We start from the raw sequence: 26,138 nt of genomic DNA on the forward strand, positions 1-26,138 counted from the left end.
ATTAAGGCGCAGGCCTCGCAGTGCGGTCTGCGTCGTATCACATAAGGGCATAAAAAGCCGACGATATAACTAACAAAAATCGGGTCTCTCGGTTAACCCACTTTCTTCTCGTTTATAAGGGCATAAAGTAGCACGTGTGCGACACAACCACGATTGAAGACACACAGACGTCGCGCACACTGTGACGTCGCACACTTCACATGCGCGGAGACTACTATAGCTTTAATTTTTTTTTCAAACGATTTAGCTGGCTCTGATGAATGCTCCGTGCAGTCTTTCTGTTGTGGCTGCTTCTTCAGCGTTTTCTATATATATATATATATATATATATATATATATATATATATATATATATATATATATATATATATATATGTGTGTGTGTGTGTGTGTGTGTGTGTGTGTGTGTGTGTGTGTGACGAAATGAAACATTCGGAGAGCACTACCGTAAAATAAAAACAAAGCAGGCACAGTTCAGAAGAGGTCGCAATTTCGTGGGGGCAGCAATAGATTGAGAGTTCCAGCCGGTGAACGCGACACTGCTCAGTAGTTAATTTGATTGTCTGGTGGCCGTTACCGGCCCAAGGAGTCACTGGGTCTATTTATACACTCCGTATACATTGCAGAGGGCCCCATATATTATTTGGACAAATGGGGGTTCTTTTAAAGTTCACCCAAAGTGCTGTATTCACGACCGGTTTTCTTTGTTGAGGTCCCCATGGCCGGGAAACCAACAGGCGATCTCCCACGCAGCCGGCTCAAGCCGTAACAACTACGAGTATATATAGGCCATCGCGACCGGTCTGTAATAGGGCTGAGTATGGTTAGCAGTAGGACATTGCTTTCCTGTCGAGTTTCTGTTATGCATACCGTACAGAACTTGTCCTCGACCTAGTTGGTGTTTACTAAATGACGTATTTACCGCCAGAAAGACAAATAGGCAGCAAGGAAAATGGACTGTGACGCTGGCGCCAACTTCCGACGAGCTTATTCCGCACAGATACGCACAATAAAAGCGCAAAGAAAAGAGAAACAAAAAGAAAGGCAGCATGTTACACTCCTGTAACACGTGAAGGCAAAAGCCTGCTGCTTGTGGTAATGCATTAAGTATACGTTCGGAAGGGGTCAGACTTCTTTGCAAGACATGACGAGCCGCAGCGTGAAGTTAACGTGTGGCGCTGTAGGTCGACCTCCTCAACGACACATGCGAGCACCTAATACTCTACCTAAGGGTTCTTTCGTTCCCTCATTCTTTTCGTCGTTCTTTCTTTCTCCATTTATTTGTTCCGTTCCTTGTTTCTTTCGTTTCTTCATTCGTGTGCAGCCTTTCCTGATTATGCTATTTTCTTCATAGCTAATTTTCTCCGTCCCTGGAGCTAGACGCCGCTTTTTTCGGGTATGTACCATTGCATCGAGCCACTGATGGCTTTCGCCTTGAAAGAGGACACGAGTTTAGGTGCATTGCACTAAAGCCTAATTTACAAAGCCAGGTACGCCGCGGTATTGCTTCGTGGCTATGGCTTTGAGCAGAGCATGAGGTCGCGGGCTCGATTCCGACTGCGGTTGCTGCTTTCCGATGGGGTGGAATGAAAAAAAAAATAAAAAAAATAAAACAAAGATCTGGTACACCGCGCATGGGGTGCACGTTAAAGAACATCATGTAGCGAAAATCAATCCTGAGTTCGTCCCCCAATGCGGCGTGAAATGTAGTCTGCTCGAGGCGCTGGGACGTAAAACCGCAGAATTACTCCCCTCGCCCTTCCTTCCATAGCGACAACAGCGCCTGAGCGCACATCCTAGCGCACGGTGGATAAAAACGGGAGTGACGCAGTTACACAGGCACCGTGACACCTGCGATCTATTATCATGAGACAAGAATGCCCGACGTTCGAAGATATCAAAGCGCGCATGGTATGCATGACTAAGCGTGTTTGCTACAGAGGGAGGTGGGTGGGGGAGGGGCAAGAAAAAAAAATTATGGGGTTTTACGTACCAAAACCACTATCTGATTATGAGGCACGCCGTAGTGGAGGGGAGGACTCCGGAAATTTCGACTACCTGGGGTTCTTTAACGTGCACCTAAATCTAAGCACACGGGTGTTTCCGCATTCCGCCCCCCATCGGCATGCGGCCGCCGTGGCCGGGATTCGATCCCGCGACCTCGTGCTCAGCAGCCCAGCACCATAGCCACTGAGCAACTACGACGAGTGGGCAAGAAACGCGAAGGTTCTGATTGGTATGCATGACTAAGCATGTTTGCTATAGAGGGAGGTGGGTGGCGGGAGGGACAAGAAACGCGAAGGTACTGCAGGAGCTTCTTGACCTTGGCAAGTCTCGATGCGTCACATTCAAACGAGCGATGAAGCGCGAGTCATCGCTGTTTGGAATGTCATTTTCTTGGCACCCATACAGAGCGCCCCCTGGTCGGTGCAGGGTGCCTATAATGCGGCAGTGAAATGACACAGCCTAGACCCACGCTATCAGAAGAAATGCCTCTGTCGGGACAGCCAGTTGCCAATCCCGGTCACGTCCGAATCGTATGCAGCGTAACAGGAGTTTCGTTGGTTAGCATCGAGTATAGGTAGCATACGCGCACATCTACCCTCGTACATTGCAAGTCATTCTACAAGTACCGATATCAACCTTGATCAAAGCAATCATAGTGATTGATACGGGCTTATCTTTCGCCCTCGGCACGACGCGGAGCCCCGTACATCCTCGCAACGCTATCACTGGCGTGCACTGTAGATGTTGCATGGGACGAGATAACAAAAAAATGCTGCAGTCTGTATACTCGGAACACGCGAACGCGATAAGCAAAAAGCGCGCCGAAAGTGAATAACAGAGATAAGGATCCAGACGGGCCGTTATTACACGCACGTAGCGTGGTCAAGCCGCCGCGATATCTCGCGGTTGAGCCAGAGCCGCCGAGCACGCACGGCGCCGACGATCACCTGACAAGCTTAAACGATCCTGGGCCGTGTAGGGGTTGGAGGACGGGACTTCGGGATGAAAACCAAACTTGGGAGGATTTATTCTACATTTATACAGGGAGGTGAGCGACAAGTAACATTCGTACAGACATTACGGGCCGGCAGCAACTCGGACGCTGCGGCCCGCGGCAAGAAGTTCGAGAGAGGTGAATCAGGGAATCAGGGCATGTCCCAGAATTCTCAGGTCTCTCTGGAAGGCTTCTTATAAGCCCTTCGAGCACTGCAAGTCACGTCATGTTTGACCAATGGGAGAGTCCACTCCGATGACGCCACTTTCAGCCAATGGTAGGCGCCCGTGTCGTGGTGTCACACCTGGCGGCTTGCTGCGGTCTTGCATCGCAGACTGGCAATGCACTTCGAACAAAGAGAAGGGGAGGGCTGCACCTGCTCCATTGTCGGATGCCCACCTGCTAATCCCGGCGGCGCACGAACTTGTTGGCACGTAAACTTGTTGCCTGAAACTTGTTTGCTCGGCCGCTTCTCTGGAATGCACTTTCCTGCTTCTGCATTCCTCAATTAGCTGTGCTGCCATCCGATGTGGTCTGGGGAACTCGAAGTAATCGCAGGAAACAGGTCCATATCTAACAGCTCGTCCTCGCCCCGGTAGTTCTGAATGGCCGGTGAACTCAATTCGCTGGCCATGAGGAACGCTGATAGAAGCTTCGGGTACTGGGGTCGAGCCTCGTTTGACAACCCTCGGGATCCTGGGCCCTGGAAAACAAACGTCAAACAAACCAAACAACACAGCGCTGCCCCACGTGTAAGCGCAGGCTCTTCACCCCCGACTCGCCAGGCTATTGCTGAGTCAAAATGAACCCTGATCTTTTAGTTCCCCAATTTTGACAACAGTTCCAACCACCCTTCCAAACAGCTATCCATTTCTCCTCGATTGCCGACAAGACCAGAGTACTATTGTTGTTGCAAAACAAAAGGGTCGCCGACGATGCAAACAACAAATGAAAACAGCCGAACATAACTTAAGTGGCCTAACCACACGAACAGCATGTTTCCAATCTATCGCAGTGGCGTACTTATCGCACGTAATGGTGCCACTGAACAATCTGGTCAACCTCACAAGTACGTAATCACAAGCGCACTAGCCTTGTGCTGACTAAACAAAACGCGTACTTGCGTTGAAGGCAAACTTTTCATTCACGCTTACTCACGTTTCTTTCCTGAAAGTCCTACAGGACACGTGACATAAACGAACAATTAAACTTGCGGGACTTACACACTCCGCAGAACTCTTAAAATAATGCGTCTTTTAATAACTCGTTCCACGCGTACTTATCAGAGAAGTCAGAATACGGCTGCCCTCCACACACACTAGCAACCCAGTCATAAAGTCTGCTTCCCTCCGTCCACACAGGACACGCGCTAATGGAACTAAGAACGCTTCTCCGTGCAAATCATGCACTCACTGAAAACCTACGCGCTTAACCTTGCGAAATTCAAAAATACTTAAAAAGAAGGTTAAATAACACACGCGCTTTACCATAGGCCTTTCGACGATAACCTTGACCTTCAGGTTACTCACACACACACACAAAAAAAAGCCTATCTACTTATTAATGAGCATCTCGCGAGACTACATGTTTACTTAAAACGCATCTTTCAAATCTTGAGCTTCTCGAACGAAAACATAAACAAAGCTCAAACCTTACACCTTGAAAGAAACTCTAGTATCAAATCGCGAAAACTTTCCGATGCTCAAAAATAAAACAAAATAACATTTCACTTCTAGGGAAGCTCTCTTGGCTTCCCGTTCCCGATTGCTTACGACTGACTCATACTTTGAGTCGAACCCGTGGTGGGCGTGGTCTGAAAGCTACTCTGGCTGACGAGAGACAACAAAAGGGCTGATTCACTATCAGCTCCCCCAAGACGTTACGGTCTCCTGCCAATTTGCGTCCCGGCGCCCCGCTTTCAACACGAACTCGACTGACCGCGTCGCCACTCCCCACCTGGCCTCGTCCTGCCACCTTGCGTTTCTTCGAACTGCACGCTGAGCTATGAAAAGAACTACGGAACGACGAGGAGCTTAACTGCCTCGTGCCCTTTGTCCGCGTCCGCGCAGAACATTCTTCGCGGTCCCCCTTTGACCGGTGGCTCGACCATTTTGGATGCGTCAACATCGTCCTAGACGACCGCACCTTCTTCCTCGCGCCCTGCCCTTTTGGGTTTCTCGCCATCTTTGGCGGCGCTACATTAATTACCGACTTTCGGTCTCTACCGCGCTTCTTTTTACGGCGCTTTCTCTTTGCACTCGTTTTCATGTCGCCTCGTGCCTCGTGCTGGCCGGTACACATTTCGTCGGCCCGGATCGGCCTCTTACCCGCACAGTCTGAGTGATTTACATTTAAATCTACTCTCACTTTGCCTCGACTGGCGGACAGCTCAACCAACTCTGGCACAATGCAGCAGGCTTTACTCGAGTAAGACAACTCGCACTCTTGCGAACTGCCCTCTACTACATTGCCCAGCTCACGCTGTGCATCGGCACACAGCCCGTCGGTATCGCTCGCTGTCTCACGCGCACAGTCCGAATGATTAACAACTGAATCATCCCTATCTAGGCCATCTAGACTGGCGGAGAGCCGCACCGATCCCTGAACAATGCAGTTGTTTTCTCGTGAGCTACGGAGCTCGCCACCCCGAGAACTATTCTCAACCGCATCGTCCAGCTCGCACTCCATTTCTGCACGCACATCTGGCTCTACATGGGTGCTCGCTTCTGTCTGGTCAGCAGTACCCCTTTCTACGCTAGCAACCTTGCTAACATTACCAGCGACGCACACGCTCGGTAACTGTGCCAATTTGTTCGCAGCTGGCCTAGCTGTCTCTACAGTCATCTGTTGGCACAGCACCTCGTCGCTCTCCTTGTGGCCTTTAACGGCCTCTGTTGCCACTAAGGCATCGTTAGCAGCTAGCCCTTTCCCTTCACTTATGACTCTGCAGCTAATCTCACAGGCACTACTCTTTTCATCGGCTTCTGGCGAAAATCTGCTAGATGCTTCCTCATTCTTTCGCTCTGTACTACCTACAGAATTCTCAGACAGCCGTTGTCTCTGTGCCAATAACTGATCACAATACTGTATCTCTTTGATCAGTGCTGCCTTCTCTCTCTCATACTTTTGCTCTCGCTCAAGCTTACGTTGATTCTCACGTTCGCGTGCCTTCTCACGTTCGTGACGCTGACACCTAAGAGTAAGTTCTTGAAGCTCATGCTTCCGTTCCTTCTCGCGTTCTTCACGCTGACGCTCACTCCTAAGCTCACGACGCTCTCGCAAACGTACACGACGCACACGCTCCCGTGGCTCCTGTATCACTTCCCAAGCAAGCTCAATGCTTTTATCATCATTGCCACTATCATTAATCGCCTTTATGATAGCTGGCGTTTTCATCCGTTCGTCCGCCTCAACTCCCAAATCGTCGCACACCAACAACAAGTCTAACCTCGTCAACCTTCCAAGATCCATGGCAGCTGCCCCGACAGGTGGTTAAAACTGTTTTCCTTAATTAATTTGTGCAAACACACAATGCAACAAACTCCCGATTCCCAGAACTATCAAAATTGAACACACAACCTTTGAGTCTGGCGAATCATAAGGAAAAAAACCACGCGCTCACTTACGGTTGCAGCACCCTGCCATCCGGTTCATTTGTCCGCTGTTCCCGGTTCCTTCCGGACTCCCTGGGTCGAAGGCTCGCTCCTTCTTCGATACTCCCAGTCTCTTCGGACCTCTTTCGACGAAGGCTCTCTCTTCTTCGTTCTTCCCGGTTCTTTACGATCTCTCTCGACGAAGGTTGATTCGTAGCGCTGCCACCAGCTGATGCGTTCGGAGGCGATCCTACCGCTGCCAACCAGATGTAGGGGTTGGAGGACGGGACTTCGGGATGAAAACCAAACTTGGGAGGATTTATTCTACATTTATACAGGGAGGTGAGCGACAAGTAACATTCGTACAGACATTACGGGCCGGCAGCAACTCGGACGCTGCGGCCCGCGGCAAGAAGTTCGAGAGAGGTGAATCAGGGAATCAGGGCATGTCCCAGAATTCTCAGGTCTCTCTGGAAGGCTTCTTATAAGCCCTTCGAGCACTGCAAGTCACGTCATGTTTGACCAATGGGAGAGTCCACTCCGATGACGCCACTTTCAGCCAATGGTAGGCGCCCGTGTCGTGGTGTCACACCTGGCGGCTTGCTGCGGTCTTGCATCGCAGACTGGCAATGCACTTCGAACAAAGAGAAGGGGAGGGCTGCACCTGCTCCATTGTCGGATGCCCACCTGCTAATCCCGGCGGCGCACGAACTTGTTGGCACGTAAACTTGTTGCCTTAAACTTGTTTGCTCGGCCGCTTCTCTGGAATGCACTTTCCTGCTTCTGCATTCCTCAATTAGCTGTGCTGCCATCCGATGTGGTCTGGGGAACTCGAAGTAATCGCAGGAAACAGGTCCATATCTAACAGCCGCTATATTGTAGCGATGCCTTATGCCTTATTCTATGCTATTCTTATCATCCACCATACACGGCCGCCTGATCCCGTTGATAATGTGGGCAGACCGTCGCTCTGACCACTGGCCAAGAATCATAGCATCATAGCAAGAATCAAAGCATAGAATCGGAAAAGGCATCGATACAAAATACCGGCCCTGCTCTGTCTTGTCCCGCACCTATATCGCGGCCGTTTTTCTTAGCAGAGATAACGACTGTGGGGCTGTAGCTTGTCACAGAGTATCCTACTAAAATTTCTAGAGCGAACTGTGGGGCTATATATTAGTGTGACGCGAGGGACAAGTATGGCGATTCAGCCAGGAGTGCTATTCAGAATGGCAGCAAATTTGGTGTTGAGCCAATCAGAGAGGTCGTAGCATCCCTCTGGACCAATCACAGCGGAGAAGATGGCATATTCGGCTATTTGACGGAATTTGTGAACGCGCAGAATAGCACTCGCTGCATGGGAATCCACGACAGTTATTTAGTACACGGTATTTTTGTCTGACATTTGTCCTTCTGGCTTGAATTGGCTTTGCCGCTTGACAAGTTCATCGTTCTGAGAGAAAAAAAAAATGTATTATAAACGCAACGATTAGGAGCATGTGCGCATACACTAATTGCTTTTATGCCTTCAGGAAAAAAGAAATATTGTTCGCAAATTTACAGAGATGTGCGAGGCGTATTAAATAACATCGCAAGAACGTCCGAAGCCGCCAGTACGAAAGTCGGACAAATCCATGAGTACTGTACCATCATTCCCATGGTATAGCTGTGGTATCCCAGCGTCAGAATTCTCTCCAGTAATTCTAGAAGGAAACTCTACATTCGGCAGATGTCTTTTGTCACACGATCAGTACGCACACTTCCCCTTGCACCGATTCGCAAGAAATGCATGCCGGAAAACCACCACTGTTTGAGCAGTCTATATGTATAGTATGATAAACACTGTTAAAACGAACACTTAACCAGTAATGAATGCAACACAACTGGAACATTTCTTCAGCTTTATCGGAACGAAGTGGCTCATATGATCAAATCGGGTGCACAGCTGTACATTTAAAAAATAACCAGCCATTTACGCCAGGCCCCAGCTGTTACCAGTGACAGAATACTATATAGCTGCATGTTTCCCGTTAACAGCGGATTATACTTGACCGCTAGGTAGACGCCTTTTATCAGATACGCGCACGGGGTTTCTGCATATACCGTCACTGTGTACGAGGGTGAAGTCACAGTAGAGCACGGTAAATCGAACCCACAACCTTGGCGTGCTAAGCAGCGTACAAGCGACTGCGCGGTGAAGCACAGACAACCATTATTCGCGAAAAGGTGAATAAGAAAAACAAACGAAAAACAAAAACAGGCTCGCATCTAGACAGGCTAACAAAGACGTCGCGCGGTTGTCCAAGACGCACCAAAGCACTCTGAAGTCTCGGCGACGTCTCGATTGCGCCACATGAAACGCAAACACGAGTAATCGGCCTCTCAAAACAGCGAAGCGATTCTCGGCTTCTGGCATGGCATGGCATGGTGTGTGTGTGTGTGTGTGTGTGTGTGTGTGTGTGTGTGTGTGTGTGTGTGTGTGTGTGTGTGTGTGTGTGTGTGTGTGTGTGTGTGTGTGTGTGTGTGTGTGTGTGTGTGTGTGTGTGTGTGTGTCGCACGTATTGCGTGCAGTCCAGGCATAGCTAAGGGTGGTGTCACCATGCCGCCAACCAGAAAAGGAGAACCAGAATAACGTTGCATTGTTTATCACTCCTCATTGCCCTCCATGCGACCCCGATGACACAATGAAAGTTTCCCGGAATGGTTAGTCATGGAGTGCGTCTGTGAGAGCGATGCTCTATAACTCTGCAACGCACAGTTCATGGGCGTCCTACGCTATAGCTTACAACTGTGTGCCACCGTGCCACCGGTAAGACCAACCTTCGCGCTTCCGTTCCTGTCGCTCGACCTCGTTCAGCGTTTAGCAGGATTATCGTCGCCAACCACGAAACTTTACCGCCTAACTTCACGCCTGCAGAACGACCATCTCTACCGCTGTGGTGGTGCCTGCACACACTCCCAGCCCTTCCTTGTCATTCCCGGCATCAACCCGGCCACGGCGGCCGCATTACGATGGGGGCGAAATGCGAAAACACCCGTGTACTTCGATTTAGGTGCACGTTAAAGAACCCCAGGTGGTCAAAATTTCCGGAGTCCCCCACTACGGCGTGCCTCATGAACGAACCTCACCATGGATCATTGCGTGACCTGGTGCCCGGCGCACACAGGGATAGCGGGGAACGAACGGGCGGACCGCTTGGCTCGAGGCATGACAGGCCGAGCCGCGGGCCACACCGCCCGGGAGAACACCTCGACACCCGGTGCGCCAAGAGAAATCCTCGAGTTACAACGGCTAAGTAGGCGAACCAAAGCCCTTCCTCACCCAGGCCTAGACAGGAGGCAAGCACGGGACTGGCGCCGCCTGCAAACAAACACTTTCCCACATTTATACAGGCTACACAAAATGTACCCAGACAAATACAGCAACACATGCCCGTGGTGCGAAGGAACACCGACATTGGAACACATAACATTCCAGTGCGCGTCACGTCCGGCGGCTGCCACCTCGCCGCTGCTAGACAACACTCTACATAACTGGTCGTGGGAGGCGCGACTCGCGGAAGTGGAATTGGGAAGCCAACTGGCGACCCTTGACCAGGCCCGGCGAGCCGCTGTAACCAGTGGGGCCCTGGAGGAGGGGCTCCACCCACCATAACCAAACAGTCTCTGTTACAATAAACGTTTACTCTCTCTCTCTCTCTCATAATCAGAAAGTGGTTTTGGCACGTAAAACCCCATATATTATTATTATTATTATTATTATTATTATTATTATTATTATTATTCCCTGCATCAAAACGAAAACGGGAGATGTCATCTTTCGCCCTCAAGCAAACCGTGCTTTCACTCCTGCATTAGAAGCACAGAGAACGCATCCACGTTTACCCGGACAGTTCTGTCTCCTCCAAAAGTTCAGCTGGAGCAGTGGTAATTCCCGCGAAATCTTTCGCCATCCAATTTACAACAGTGTAACGCGTATAACGAATGATTTGGGAGGCCTCAAACACTTCGTTATAAAGGCGTTCGACTGCATATAGGCTCCGGCGCTGTAGCTGCCAACGGATTGGTCGTCACGAGCCCGCTACATACATGTAGGCTCTGCTGCACTGCACGGAATTGGGGAGAACGCGCAAGATACACGCGAGGAGAGATTACGCACGATTGCGCGCAGAGTGGCCGCGGTGCGTGGACTTTGCACGGATAACGGCCATTGGTGAGTTGGTCCGCAGCTATCGAGGCGCCGCGCCGGCCGCTGTGTCGCCCGTCGCGGCTGACCGGAGCAAACAATGCGGCCACGGTGTGTGTAAGAGAGAGAGAGAGAGAGAGAGAGAGAGAGAGAGAGAGAGAGAGAGAGAGAGAGAGGGAAGTAACTCTTGGCTTTTTTCTCCCCTGACCACACGTGAGTTGGAGGCGAGCCCGTATGGCCGCACTCATCGTCTGTCCGGCGCAAACAGGAACGTCGCGATCTGTTGATTTGTTGACACTTTTGTTCGATCACGATATCTCCCGGCGCTGTTTATAAGTACACAGCGGTGTAACGGGGCAGCGCAGCACAAGTGTGTATGCGATAACGGATCGCGAAGAGAAGCAGCCTTCAACGAAGAGTCTTGCTGTTGGGCTATATGGTTGGTACACACGATATTACAGAACAGAAATCAATGCGAAGCACAGAACAAGGGAAACAGACATGCATTTCTCTCAGTTTCTTGTTTCAGGCTCTTTTCCGTTTTGAACGGCGGGCTTTCCTCAGGCGCAGCCAATGACGGAGCAGTCGAGACCGGCACATAGAATTACGCGTACTGTGACGACGAGGTGTCACGGAGTTTCAAGGCGCGCACGCGCGCACGAGCTATAACAGCGCCCGTTCAAAGCACTAGACAACCAGAAATATCCAGCACCTCTCCGCATGAGAAGCGTGTTCACGCTATCGCGGAGTTGCCTGTATGCGTTGGAAAGTAAGTCGGCGTAAAGTGTTCACAGGGCGTGAGCAAATTAAGCAAAAAAAAAAGTAAACCGAAGAACACTCCACTGATGCTCGGTTGGGACTTTGCAGCTGGGTTGGTCGCGCACACACATAGTGCAGGCATACGACACTGATATGAGGCTGCGCGTGCGTTTATATAGAGTTCGCGGAAACTCATTCTTTGTACGCAGAACTCGCGTGCCGTAAGCTTTCGACGCCGAAGGCGTATGCGCGCACAGACTGCCTGAAGTTCCGTTGCCTTTCGAATGGAACATCGCAAAAAAGAACGGCATCGAGCTGGGGACAAACGCAGCACGCAGTGTGCTGTGCTGCAGGCAACATGGTCAAATCCTCGCGTAGAAAGTGAGTCTTAGCAAGAGAGCAGACCCCTGTAATAATGATCGACGCGCCTATATGTGTTTTTCTACGTACTCATAGGCGTCGCACAAATACATTTGTGCGAGGCTCACTTAAGAGTATATAGGACAAAAAGTCAAGAAGAAAGCGACACACGTCATGAACGTTGCTTCCGTCCTTTGTACGCAGTTGAACGCCTCTCTACAACGAACGCCTCTAACAACGAAACGACCTGTACGCGACGAATGGACGATTCCGTCCCGGTTCAATTGTGCATGAGCTGTGCGACCCTTTACAACGAAGTGACCTGTATAGCGAACGATTTCGAACGGCTCCAAGCACTTCGTTATAAGGGGGCGTTCGAACGTACATCCGTTGCGCAGAAGGAGGGGGGCGAGTTCCACGACGATACTCTTCGCGCCGTCGTCACAACGGAAGTATAGTGGAAGACGAGGCAGCATTCCCATACCCGGATGTATACACCGCTCCTCGCGCTGACCCAGCACACTTTCCTCGCGGACTTCCTTTCTTCCGGCTCCGTCTTCTCACGCGAGCCAACCCGCTTTCGCCGATGCGTGCACAGGAAGGCATATATACATAGGCAAACCACGGGATCGCACGTCTCAAAGCGTCATTCGTTTCGAGAGCGCCGGTGGTCTGTGCGCGCGCAGTGGCCGCTCGAGTGGGTACGCCCTCCTTTGTTCGAGAGGGGTACTTTGTGCAGTAGCTAGAAGGTTCGTTCGATTCAGGAAAAAGGTGCACGGCACCACAAAAGCACCTTCAACAAATCCTTCCTCCCCATCGCCATAAAAAGAATGGAACAATCTTCCCGAAGCCGTGGTTTTAGAGTCAAATCCCTCCAAATTTAGACGGTTACTATCTGACCATTTCAACCCAAAATAGCCACTTTTTCCTCACGTTTCCTCTCCCAGCAATCCGTATTGCTTGTGTCATCGCCTATTTTTCCTTTTCTTATTTTTTGCCACTTATGTTTAGCATATGTTTCACATTTACGCGTACACTTTTTTTTAATTTATTGCTACTCAGTTTGAGATATTTTCATTGTTCTGTTTGTACCTGATGTGTTCTACAGTTTACTATTTATTTTTCTGTTGCCTTTGTTTGCATTTTTTTTTCTTTTGAGCTGATGTATGGCACTTTCACATCGATGTTCCCTTCCCCCCTCCCTTATGTAATGTCCCCGAAGGGACCCTTAAGGGAATAATAAATGATGATGATGATGGAGAAAAGGTGCAGGTGGTGCCGGGCTGCACCCACTCGCTGCAAGGTTCAAGAAGGGTGCAGTGCACCGAGGCGGCACCTTGCCTTGCACCCCTTTCAATCGAGCACGGAGGTGCAGGGTGCACTGCTGCACCTCGGGGAATCGAGGTTCTATAGGTGCAGTGCACCGCGAGTAGGTGCAGAAGGTGCAGACAAACTTGGCTGAATCGAATAGACCTATAGCTGTAGATGCGCGCAGCGCGCTCTCGATCTCAATCGCGCGAGCGCGTTTTTTTTTTTTTTCACGGGAGTGCTCGGACGAGCGACAGCTGCCGTCGAGCTGCGATGATGCGTGACGTGTTTAAATGCGTGCAGTGTTTTTTTTTTAAAGCTATGCGCGCGCGCGCTCCTACGTCACACCACGCCGATGCCCAGTCAGGTCGGAAACCGCAGGCAGACACGGACATGTGTATACGTTCAAGATGAGCGACTAATTTGGTGCTAAAGAAAAAATTTGCCTTCACTCACGGAACAAATCAATAAGGACAAGCGGCTCTCCGCTATCAAGAGCCCCGATGCCGGGGCGCAACTACACTCTAAGAACAGTTTACACCCTTAGGCGTGCCCCTTCTGCCACACAACAATAATCGTCATCTGCCTTGATGCATTTCCTTTCTTTAACGCCGTGAGCCCGCAACTTTCCAGTAACGAATGGCGCGCGTGTTATCAGAAGGGGCACTCCAAAGGGTGTAAACTGTTCTATGCTGATAACGAGCGTGCCGTTCGTTACTGGAAAGTTCCGGGCTCGCAGCGTTAAAGAAAGGAAACGCATCAAGGCAGATGACGATTATTGTTGTGTGGCAGAAGGGGCACTCCAAAGGGTGTAAACTGTTCTATGCTGATAACGCGGGTGCCGTTCGTTACTGGAAAGTTCCAGGCTCGCAGCGTTAAAGAAAGGAAACGCATCAAGGCAGATGACGATTATTGTTGTGTGGCAGAAGGGGCACGCCAAAGGGTGTAAACTGTTCTTAGAGTGTATGGGCTGTCCAGAAGGCCCCACCATGCGGCGGTCGGGCATGGCCTGACTGTCCCAATTGGGTGGGAGCGGCCCGCAGCGCGCTGAGTCGCGTACCTCAGGACCTTCATTAAAGTTTTGCATCCATCCATCCATTCACTCGCCAGCAGGCTGATGTGCGTTATAGGGCGCTGCAGTTGCACGCCCGCAAGTCCGCAAACGTTGGTCACATGACGCCGGTTCTGCGGTGGCAACCAGCTTTCCGGCACTATTCCAGCAGAACTTTTTGTTGGGCTAGTTGGTGCATGTTACTGAAGTACTATAGCGCCAAACAGACGACACAAGAAGAGACACGGACGAGCGCCTACTAACAACTGATGCTTTATTGACGGAAACGCACAATATATATACGCAAATTTGGCGGCGCAACTCGCGCATTGTCAAACAACACATGGTAACCAGGCAAAAGGCGATAGAACTGGCGGAACTGGCAGATTCCGGCACTATACTCGGGAATTTCCGTTCTTTATCCACGCGCGTCTCCGCGGGCGAAGCAGCGGGAGGGAGTTCGTGCAGATTCGGCCTACGGTTCTTCCTGCAGCGTTTCTTGTTTCTTTTTTTTTTCGCTCTGCCGGATCGGCGGAAAAGGCTATCGGCTTGTCGATCGATCCACTCGCCTTCGCCACCTCTCTCGTATCGATGACCGGCTGCACCATACTCGCAATACACCACTGCCGTCCGGAGTGTGCTCTTATACGCGCATATTACATCGGATACACCCCACAGCCTACACAGACGAATGCCCATGGTGTGGGGCCACGCCAACCCTATACCACATTACGTGGGAGTGCACACTACAAAACATAGAACACCTAGACACGAACCCCACGAGGGAGCAATGGGAGGCACTGCTGTCCAGCTCGGCCCTCGACGACCAGCTCAAGCTGATAAAGAGAGCGGAGAAGATGGCAAGAGCCAGCGGAGCCCTGGACTAAGGGCCCCGACCATTAGCGGTTTTCTGATTATTCTTTTTATAAAGTTTATCTATCTATCTATCTATCTATACGCGCATATACCCACAGCGAAAAAGAAAAAAAGAAAGACACGCGGAAAAGAAAGCCGAGAAGCAAACAAAGCATGGCACAAACGGAGGTACACGCAGGTGTGCCCCCCCTCCTTATATATATGCGCTGCCCGTATAAATATACACTCGCTCGCGAGACGCGTCTCGATATTCGTGCGAGGCGTGTACACGGATATTTTTGGCTCTTCAGGGAAATGCGCGCTCGGTCTGTTTATTGTTACTGCGGCCGTGCGGGTCTGCGGTCTTGCACACATATATATACGGTAGTGCACGCCACCACGGCGTCAAAAGTTACAGTACGCAGGACCCGAGAGAGAGAGAGAGAGAGAGAGAGAGAGAGAGAGAGAGAGAGAGAGAGAGAGAGAGAGAGAGAGAGAGCCGAGTATCTCGGCAGCCTGGTGGGTTATTCGGATTTCCAGCCTCTATAGTAGCGTAGTACATATGCGAACAACGTACATACTGTGGTGCTGCAGTATAGTGTGGTTATTGCTGGCTATACGTTCGCAACGTGTCTCAGGACTCTCAATAATGTTTTTTCACATCCAACCATCCATCCATCCATCCATCCATCCGTCCGTCCGTCCGTCCGTCCGTCCGTCCGTCCGTCCGTCCGTCCGTCCTTCCGTCCGTTCGCAAAATGCGTAGTATAATTATAATGTTATCTCCACAGATCCCACGGTCCGTAAGCTTTTGACGCGCGACTGCATTTCCGTTCATCTCTCTCTCTCTCTCTCTCTCTCTCTCTCTCTCTCTCTCTCTCGTTTTTGTTTCTTTGATTTTTACTCTCAAGCGTCGTGCAAGGAATGTGACTTGACTATAATGTTTGTGCTTTTACTAGAAGCTATAGCTAGTATGCGTAGCAGTCTTATAGTACCAGTGCCAGCTGCAGTAGCAGTTGCAGCGGCAGCTATAGTACTTGGGCTTGTACTAGTACGTTAGTACATAGTCGCGGTCGTAATTAAGTCGCAGTAGCAGTATACCTACAGCAGCACTTAGTATAGGGGTCAGTATGATCGAGACACACGACTGGTATGGACTGATACTTCCGCATGCTCTCCTGTTTTGTTGCCTATTGTTGCCGTCTATATATTGTTGCCATTCCGCGGAAGTACGGAACGAGGCCTCGCGGAAGCTGGTCACGGTATCACAGAACGCGCTATTGTCTCGCTGTTTCCGGCTCCTTGGTTTACTTCCGACTGAATGCACGATCGCCGATGATCGCCCTGCGTGACTGCTGACGCGATCCGCAGCTGCTGAACACCTTTAATGCAATAGCATTTTACGGAGCTCTGAGAAGCCCGTTGTTCGTGATGACGCAAAACTCTCCGCCTGCGCGAAATGGCAGGTACACTGTCAAATAATTTACACTCTTAAAAAGGGTGTACATTGATATATACCTGTCAACCCTACACATTTTCTGGGTTACACTGTCAAATAATTTACACCCTTAAAGAACGGCTATAAATTGATCTATATCTCTCAGCCTTACACGCTTTCTGGGTGCAAGTGCGCGAGTTGTACATCAATTTACGCCTCTTTTGTGGTTTTAAAGGTGCATATTATTTTGCGGTGTGTAATGTCGCCAAAGGCAAGGGTGTTGGGGCGGACCGTTATGCCAGCGCACGATAATGTGGGTGTGTGCGTCGCCGCAGGGGGTGTAATGCGACAGGGATACTGACAACGTCGAAATAATTGGGGCGGTTAATTCACGCTTTGAGAGTCCGAACTGCAGCAGTCGTTTTGCTGTTGCCTTAGCGGGGCCCGAGCTATGTATACTGACAGTGGTGCGTATACCAACCGCTGTTGTGTACATAGATAATGGCAGTCGAAACAAGAGAGAGAGAGAGAGAGAGAGAGAGAGAGAGAGAGAGAGAGAGAGAGAGTTTCCACTGGTAGTCGCATACAGGCTGTGTAAATGAATGCTCGCGCCTTTGGGCTGACTCTAATTGCTGTCGCTCTTGGACGACTCCGCTTACTTTTGCTGCGTGTAAGGTGGACGGCGTCGGCCGTGCACGCAGGAGCCTCGAAGGAAGGAACTTCACTCGTTGGGATCCGTTTCGAGACTGGTTTATTTACAAAAGATATTGAAGAAAGGAGAAGGGAAAGGGAGGAGAAACGCAAAGTCCACGTTCTCTTTTGGCCGCACCGAGGCCTTCGTCCTTGTCGGGGGCGCCCGCGCCTCGCACTGAGTGGGCGGTTCGCCGAAAAGGCGGTGGAACGGATCAGGTTGTTGGTAGATGCGCCGGCCGGCACGTGCAGCAGTGGGGCGCCTCTCGTCCGTTCGCCGGCTCCCTCTTTCTCTTGTGTCGTCGGTCTCCCAACCACAGGTGCAACAATGTTAGCTGCTCGTTTGCGACTTTCAAGAGGCTGTGTTCCAACACTCGCCGCATACTGTATAGACGGCTAAATAGACAGCTATAATCCGAGGAAGCGACCAAGTCTACCGAATTCCTCCGAACCCGCCGAGAAAGGGTCGCGATGATAGCGTCGAAGTCAAAACCCATAGAGGACACACTACTTTTTTTGTGTGTGCAAACAAGATGGCGGCTGAGCGCAACTTCGAAACTCGGCGAGATGGTCGCGCCCGCGCACAAGAGAAAAAGTATACAGTCACGTATTTTCGGGATAGCGTGCGCTAAACGTCCGGAGTGAGACTTCTGCGGCCGCACAACTTGGGTGTACAGCTTCTGCAGCGTTACCTCTATATACGTGTGAAACGAGAGTGCAGTAGTCTTGTTTTGTAGGAAACTCAATGGCTGCACAACAACGAGTATGGCGGAAGAAAGCTTTCAGACCGGCGAGCGGATGCGATCCCGTCATACGTGCGTGAGGCGGCGTCAAGCGTAGAAGGCAGAAAGAGAGGTAGATACAGAAGAGAGAGAGAGAGAGATGAAAGGCAGAAGGGGATGGGGCAGTAAAGAAGCGTGGCTGGGGGCGCGTGGGAAAAAATCTCCGCACGCTCCGTTATTAAACGCAAACGCACACAACCGCGGCTGCTGCTGCTGCCCTGACGCGGCGCGGCGCTTCAGCGGTGCGGTGGTTCGCCGCCGCGGTGATGGGAGGGTTGCGTTCCGCATACGTGGCTCGAGGGTGCGACTGGCGGGCTGGGAAAGGGGGAGAGTTTGGGCGAGGAGGTTCCGAACCGACGGCGGCGTCTTTTTTGTTCCTGTCTGCCCAGCGTGCCCTCCGCCAGCGACGGCGCACTTTTTCCTCTCTTCTCCTTTCGCGGTAATTTTGTTTTCCTTGATCACGTTTCTTTTTTTTTTTTTTAGTCTCCATTCGTCCGTCACGCACCGCCTACTACTATATATTAGACGCAACTCGCTACATAGGAGATGCGTGCAGGTGGAACTGTAGTACGCCTGCGCGATGAATGGTGCGGAGCGTATGTGTAGTTACGTCTTGGCTAGAAGAGCGACGCCGCTGCAATGTTGCGTAATTTTAATGTCCTCCCGTGCATGCATGGCTGTGTACAGACAACGTGTTGCACTATAGGGTCTGAAGGCGCGAGCTGGTTAGCATAAGGCAACGTCTTCGAAGGGAACAGTGTCAGAGACTCGGTAAGCAAGTAGCAACACATGCACATGCACACACATCGAGTGCTGTGTGTATCGTTGTGTCACCGTTCGCCATTAGTTAAGCAGCCTTCAACAACTCTAGTTGAAGACATAAGAAGCAACACTCACCGTCCCCATATACACAACTTTATATACATCGCATCTGTGTTATTGTTAAACTAGTATTTCCACTGCGTACGTATTTGTACCATGCATGCAATATATGATTTCGTGCAACAGCTGGACGCATGTATTTGTCGACGGAATGGCTGAATCAAAAGTATAATCGCCATGCTTAATATACCCAATGACCCATTCTCATCTACTCATATTTGAGTTCTGAGCTGCTAAGAGCGTATACTTATGCGTGTATCTGCCTCGAAGGAGTGGTGGTGATGAGCCTAAAATGTGGCAAGTACCCAAAACTAGGGCACGTGGGCCAATAATCGGGTGCTTGTATAGGGGACGCACAGGTAATAAATAAAGGAATTAAGCTGTGATCTAGAAACGGTAAAAACTAGGAAGAGCAGTGTGGTATCGAGTAATCAGAGCAGGTGCACGAACAACTGCATGTAAAACATATGGAAAGAATATTTATTGAACAATTCGGGCCCAGAATAATTTGCGAGAAATTTAACAGAGACAGCACATAAAGAAAAAAAGAAAATTAACGCGGTAATTAATAAACGTTTATCTTCAAGCTTAAAGTAAATCGCATACATTGTCAAACGCATCCCCCGTCGCCAAAACGTATGGTGCCGAGGCGCTCAAGGTAGAGTAATACCAATACACTTAAGGTTCTAATCAGTGTTTAAGGAAGTGGAACAGCCTTTGTCATTGAATACCAAATCAACAGTAAAGTAAATCGAACACAAAGCGCCAACCAAGGTAAAATATATATCGAAATAAAGAAAGGCGTTCAGATCGCCCACAACGTTCCCCGTCGGGGAGCCGAAACGTCTTTTATTGGAATACCTTGGTCGGCGCTGCGTGTTTTTTATCGACTGTGCTCTTCCCGTCAGACCCATCGATTTCGTTAATCAATAACGGGTATGCTCTCCACCACGCAAGCATGCATACAAACACAAGTTTCATCCTCGCACAAAGGACATTTAAGGTCTTCCGAGAGAAGAAGCCTTCTCAGAACGATCCCATATACCGATACCACGTATAACTCCCACAAATGGCCAGCTTTACGTAAGACGACACTGATCCCGACGACGCAGAACGCCTTTAAATGCCACCGAGCACGAAAGGAAAGAGAAGTGCGAAATTCCTCCCCCCCCCCTCTTCGAGTTTTGCGGGCAAGCATCCAGAGGCCATTTATCTAATCCAGCCTGGCGAATGGCTCATAATCCCTCGTGCTGGGCCGTCGAGGCGCATTCTTGGCGGCTTAGACATAGAGATTGAGAGAGAGAGAGAGAGGGAGAGAGAGAAGGAGGAGAGGGGGAGGAAGGTGAGAACGAGAAATGTCGGTCAGCAGCTCGCCAGAAGCTGTGCATTCATGCCGACACAAAAGCGACCCGAAGGGCGGCACGCGTCCACAGAGGGGTGCGCGCTTGGGCTGGCGAACAGCAAGAATATACAGGCTGTGGCGGGATTCCGGTGGGAATTAACAGCGCCTAATAAACAAAAGCAAACGGAAAAAACAAAGACGCGTGGCGGCTCTTGCACAAGCCGTCGATCGTCGTCGGCCCCGGCACCAGTTTGTCGAGCCGCGCCCTCGTCCTTAGAAGCCCCCGGTGTCCACGAATGCCTCTTGTCAACGGCATCGTTCTCGTCAGCGGTCTTTCGCTGACAGAATTAAATCACCCCGCTCCCTCGCACGCACTCGCGTCAACGAATATACGCTTAAAGGAAACCGAAGGCCACGCAGAACAGAGATCGACGTCGGAACCGAAAATGAGAGGTTGAACGGGAGACAGCGGTGAAGGTAAGGTAGCTAGATACTGCTACCTTATATCTCAAGTGGAGATGCGGATGAGGAATGGGCAGGCCGGTGGCCTTCTTTATAGCAGACGACAGAGATGTTGAGTGACCAGCGAAATGCGGTCGACGCTGGCAGCGAGATGGATTATGTAGTGCGATGAAGTTAGGAACGCATACATATATACGAATATAGCGCAGGACAGCGATAAACTAACATCGCGTGTCAGTGAATCTAATGGCATTCAAAGAACTTGTAAAGGAGCATCTAAGCGTTGCTGCTAGCATAAGCGAGCTTCATCGATGGCAAGTCGTTTAGCTAATCATCACTTCCACACCCGGTTATATTCTCCCATTATAGCTTTAACGCCGGCTTTAATCCGCTTTGTAGCACGACCAGAGCGCTCTTAAGCCACCACCACCCGAATGTGCCGCAAGTATAGGCGTATATAGCTATACATAGTATGCACGTGACGTCACATCCGCTGCTGTCGTCTGCTTCCGCTGCCTTTCGCCATCTTGGGGAACCTTATCAACAGGCGCGCGCATAGGTCTATAGGTTCTCCAACATGGCGCCGCCGTAAACCAGAAGTCGCGGAGTATCATTAAATGACGTACGTGCATACTATGTATATGCTAAAGTGTGGCGCATGCAGACGATATGAGCGCGTCATATATGTCATACTCGTATATATCGTACGCCGTAGTCTTCGTCCCGTTTTTTCGCGCTGCCCCCCAAGTATTCTCGTACATGTAGCCAATGCCGACGATAAAAGGAAGATGCGGCAGCGGAGACAAATATAAGTATAAAGCCGTCCCAATCAGTACCCTCGGTGTTTATAGTGCCATCTGGGTCGGGCTCGAGTGCTCCGAAGGCGAAAAAGAAAGCAGAAAAGTGCCCAAGGACGGTGGCTACATACACACCCCAGGCGAAGCGGAAGCGTTCCGTCCTTTCAAGGCTGCGACGTTGTCAGTGTTTGCTTCTCGATTGTTCCGAGGAACGCCCGTGTCGTAAAGATAGTTAAGACCGCGCCTCGCGGAAGGCCTCGGTCGCCCAAAAATGGCGGCGAAAGACAAGCGAGCGTTCGGGTCGAGCTCGGTTATCACGCGTGAGAATTAAGAGCCGGGCGAATAATCGCCACGAAGTTCACCCGAGAACACCGTTAACAGCAGCTCTGCCCGACATGTTTCAACAGAGCAAGCAGAAGCAGACGAAGGACGGACAGAAAGACGTCTGCTTCGATCGTCTGCTTCTGCGCGCTGTTCAAACCAGATATGGATATATCGCCAACTAGCCCGTTCCCACAGTTTACCAAGTCGTCGGTCACGTGCTGCCCCTTCTCCGACGTCGGCTGCGTGACTTTAGAGAGATATGACTCCAAACTTCACGATAGTGACTCAGTATGCGGTCACGTGTAGGGTGAGAGAAGGAGATTCTTGATGAAGGGAAGGAAAGGTTGGGGTAAAGTGCAGCGCAGTAACTGTCTCTCAGCAGAGGACACCTCAACCGCGCTTTGAGACGCGCCTTCTGCTCGAGTTCGCGGGAAGCGTTTCAGAATCAGAAAGTTATATGCGAATTTATAAACTGCTTCATGGCTCCTAACACACCGAAAAAGAAGTGTGGAGGCTTGGGGAAAGGGGGATGGACTCCTTTGGAAAACGTGCCAGAACCACGAGACACGGGGGGACGCCGAATTAATTCTGACCACATGGCGGTACCGTACACCTGGTTCTTTAGCCTGCACCTCAAAAGGCACAATACGCGAACGTTCTCGAATTTAGTCTCCCATCGACATGCAGCCGCCATGACCATGAATGAGATCGAACGCTCGATCTCAGTAGCGCATTGCTAATATAGACGCTGCTGGGCTCCAGCAGCGAGTCTATGCATGCATGGTAGTCATTTACGTCTCTGCGCCTATGTTGTTTTTGCACTCTTGATTTTAGCATTGGCGAACGAAGTTAGTGCCACGAAATTCCACGTGTGGAAAATTGTTGTGTGGAAAGATACTACTCAAAGCGTGTAATTTTGTTTTTTAGAGTGTAGACTACACTCTTTAAAAAAAAATTACACCCTGTGGAGCTTGTTTACCTTGTACCACAACACTAACCGTCATCTGTCTTGCCCGCATTTCCTTTCTTTAACGCTGCGAGCCCGGTATATTCTTGGTTGAGGTTATATTTGAGTGAAATCAAATTCTCGTTCCTTGTTTTTTTTTTCCCATAGAATAGTTTCGCATTCCTTTTCCGTGACACAAGTATTCACGTGGTTCCGGATAGAATTAAATTTTCTTCTTATGTTATATGTCCGCTTTATTACTATATTGCCATGTTTACCATAGCAGCGAAACAAAAAAAAAAAACACATCGATGGCTATCGAGTGTACAGTAGAGACTGGCCGCTTCTCTTTACTATAGCTGTTGGTTCACTATAACGAGGATCTACACACTCTCTCTCTTTATATATATATATATATATATATATATATCCCTCCCACCTCCGTATAGACACTATCGCACGCCAGAGTTCTACGAATTTTCGCATCAGAAATACGCAAAATCTACGGCGAAGCTAAACCTATGCAGCAAATATCTACGGGGGAAGCCAGAGCACCTCCGCGACCCGGTGACGCAGCCATCCCAATACACGGCGACGGTATAATGAAACGCGACAACACGTCGCCGTTAGTTCTCTTCTTCTTGTATACACCGCCCTCGCGTACATGCTGTTTTCTTTCTTCCTTTCTTTCTTCCTTTCTTTCTTTCTTTCTTTTTTGCGACGTCTGTAGCGCGCCAGTGCCTTTATATTCACAAGCCCCGCCGTTGCCTATAGGCTCGTCCCACCTGGCACACACACACACACACGTGCGGGCCGTCCGCGCGACCTAACCTTTCAGACGCCCGCGTATTCTCGGCACGTACTTGACCCACAAGCGCGTTGCGGACAAGACGACGCGGCGCGGCGCGTGAACGGTGCGAAACGCACGTGCATGTGGCAGGGGCACGCCACCGCGAGCGCGCGAGATACCGAAGTGTAGGAAGCGCGTGCGAGCTAGAACGTGTGCCGGCCGGAAAGCTGCGACGCCTGTTTTTTTGACGGTTTCGCGCACAGTGGCCTCCGAGATCACCCCCACGGGCGGTACTCGTGCGCGGGAGTGATCTCGGAGGCCATGCATGCACAATTGCAGAACTTCTTGGTTTTTTTACCCGCTGTGTGACAGCAGCAGTGTGTTGGGGAGGGACCCCAGATCTGCAACTTCCTGTCCTGCATGTTTGGCCGTCAAAGTTAGCCAAGAGACAAATAAGTACTTTGACGCACAGTATATACTGTAGGCTCACATCCTTGATGTGTTCGGATGTAACGAACGTGAGCCAGGTGTAGAGGTCATGTGTGGGCTTCTGTTTTGTTGTTGTTGCTGCTGAACTTGACACTGAAATTCACTTTTCGAATTACGCTCCAACGCGTCAGCAGAACTGGTGCCAGCTGGAAAGTTCTCTAAATCTATAGGCTATTTTAACTTGTGTTGTTCCAGAGGGCTTAACCGGAAGTCCTCCGGGAACTCTCTTTGTAAGCATAAAAAGGAATTACAGACAAGCTCCCACCTAGAAGCCCTTTACCTTTGAAATAGATCCGAGCATGCACTGCTCTGCTAATGTATGCGCTAGGCTAATCGCAAAATAAAAGCTAGTTGTCTGAAGCTAAAACATTAGCTATGACTCAGCGACGATATCACCATCACCCATAAAGGTTGCACTACACGTTTAGGTTGCACCCTGTGATCAGTGACACACAACACCGATCTGTAGGGAAAAAAGGAAAGAAAAACAGTTGTTTTAAACGCGCTAAAGCATTTGATGTTAGGCGAATAAGCGAATCGAATCAGATGGCCTATCTGTGCAAATTGTGTTTCAGTTGGACAAGGAACATATAAGCTTGTAATTCTTACGTTGTCAGCAACTACTTATTTGCACTGGGACCAAACCAGGCTCACAACCCGGGTTGGTTTTCTATATTTTTTCCCCTGTTCTACGCAAACAATACCAGACGATATCAGTGAACAGCAGACGACAGCGGAAGTCGATTTTATATTAGCATTTGTCTAAGGCGCAAGCTCATCGGGCAGGAGATGAACGGATAATTCCTTTTCTTCTCGCACAACTGACACGTTGAAACAGTGCGTGGTTCTCCGTGTTGTTAAAGCGTCCTGCTTTCAATAACGCTTTTTGTTAACTTGAAAAGCTGCTCCATAGTTGAAATCTACTGTTATGAGTAAATGGCAGGTTTGGAATCAACTCCATGTGGTTTCTCAGTGGTTTAGCTGGTTCATTGTTCCAAAGCAAAGTGCGGGTTGCTACCGGAGATACGTCGCTGTGTGAAGCACAATGTCGACCACCTAAGATTATCCTTAAAGAAGGAACCAAAACAGAGTATTGCTAGTGTTCTTGCAATGCAATCGTTCCCCATCGGAATGCTCCAAATTGCTTCTCAGTAATATTTGTAGGACGCTGGTGGTGGACGTCATGCTGTTTAAGCGATGGAATCAGCGCGTCGCGACTTCACTCTCAAAAATCATTATAATTCTTACTGTGAGTTCATGCTAAAGTATAGTGTTTAAAAAGGCGTATGCCTGACATGAAGTTTAGACAGTCTTAGAGCAAACTCCGCGATCAGTCCCAGTTCTAAAGAATTATTTAAGCGAAAGTTACGGAGAGAGCTTGAGCGACAAAGTGCGCTTTTGTGAGATTGCACGGAAACTTCATTGCGAAAATGCGGAATCTGTGCAAGAATTTATAGTATACGTATAGCGAAGCGGATGGATCGGACATTCAATTCCAAGTGAAATTGGCGTCGGTTCGACAGCTTGAACGGATAAATTTTGTTCTTCCGTCCAGAGTAGCAGACGATACGAGACGGCATAAGTCAACATCATAGAACAGCAGACGCCGAGTTCATTTTGCGCATTTAGCTACGCCTTAAATGCAAACGATATCAGTCAACAGCAGACGACGTACAGTGGACGCCGATTTCACGTTACTCATTTGTCGAAGGCAAACTGCATCGTAAAGCGAGAGGAACGGAGTATTTCATTCTTCCATGCAGACGATACGATACCAGACGATATCGGCCAACAGCAGAAGACCGAAGCTCACGGCGCATTCAAATGATATGTAGATGCAACAAGATAATCTGAGTATCTCCAAGCGATGGCAGACAACACTACTATGGCTCTGTCCAGCCAAGTCGCATTTGGATATCTTTAAATCTCGGTGGACGATAGTAGGAGCACGCTGTGTAACTTTCGCACTATGTACTTCTGAGAACAGCCTCTATTTTAAGGTGACGAACCCGGGGCCGTCCTCGTGGCCGGGTGGAGGAACGCCGCCCCTATACCGCCGCGCCATCACTCATGTCAGTGCGCC

The 26,138-nt window shown here is 49.9% G+C and overlaps 1 protein-coding gene across 2 annotated transcripts in view; it reads right to left on the bottom strand.

Annotated features, from left to right (window-relative positions):
- Window positions 1-26,138, bottom strand: part of LOC135919291 (cell division control protein 42 homolog) — a 142,066-nt gene that overhangs the window by 106,569 nt on the left and 9,359 nt on the right. The window lies entirely within an intron of this gene.

Source organism: Dermacentor albipictus, chromosome 7 (assembly GCF_038994185.2).
Source record: "Dermacentor albipictus isolate Rhodes 1998 colony chromosome 7, USDA_Dalb.pri_finalv2, whole genome shotgun sequence".
In the NCBI taxonomy this organism is placed as follows: Eukaryota; Metazoa; Arthropoda; class Arachnida; order Ixodida; family Ixodidae; genus Dermacentor; species Dermacentor albipictus.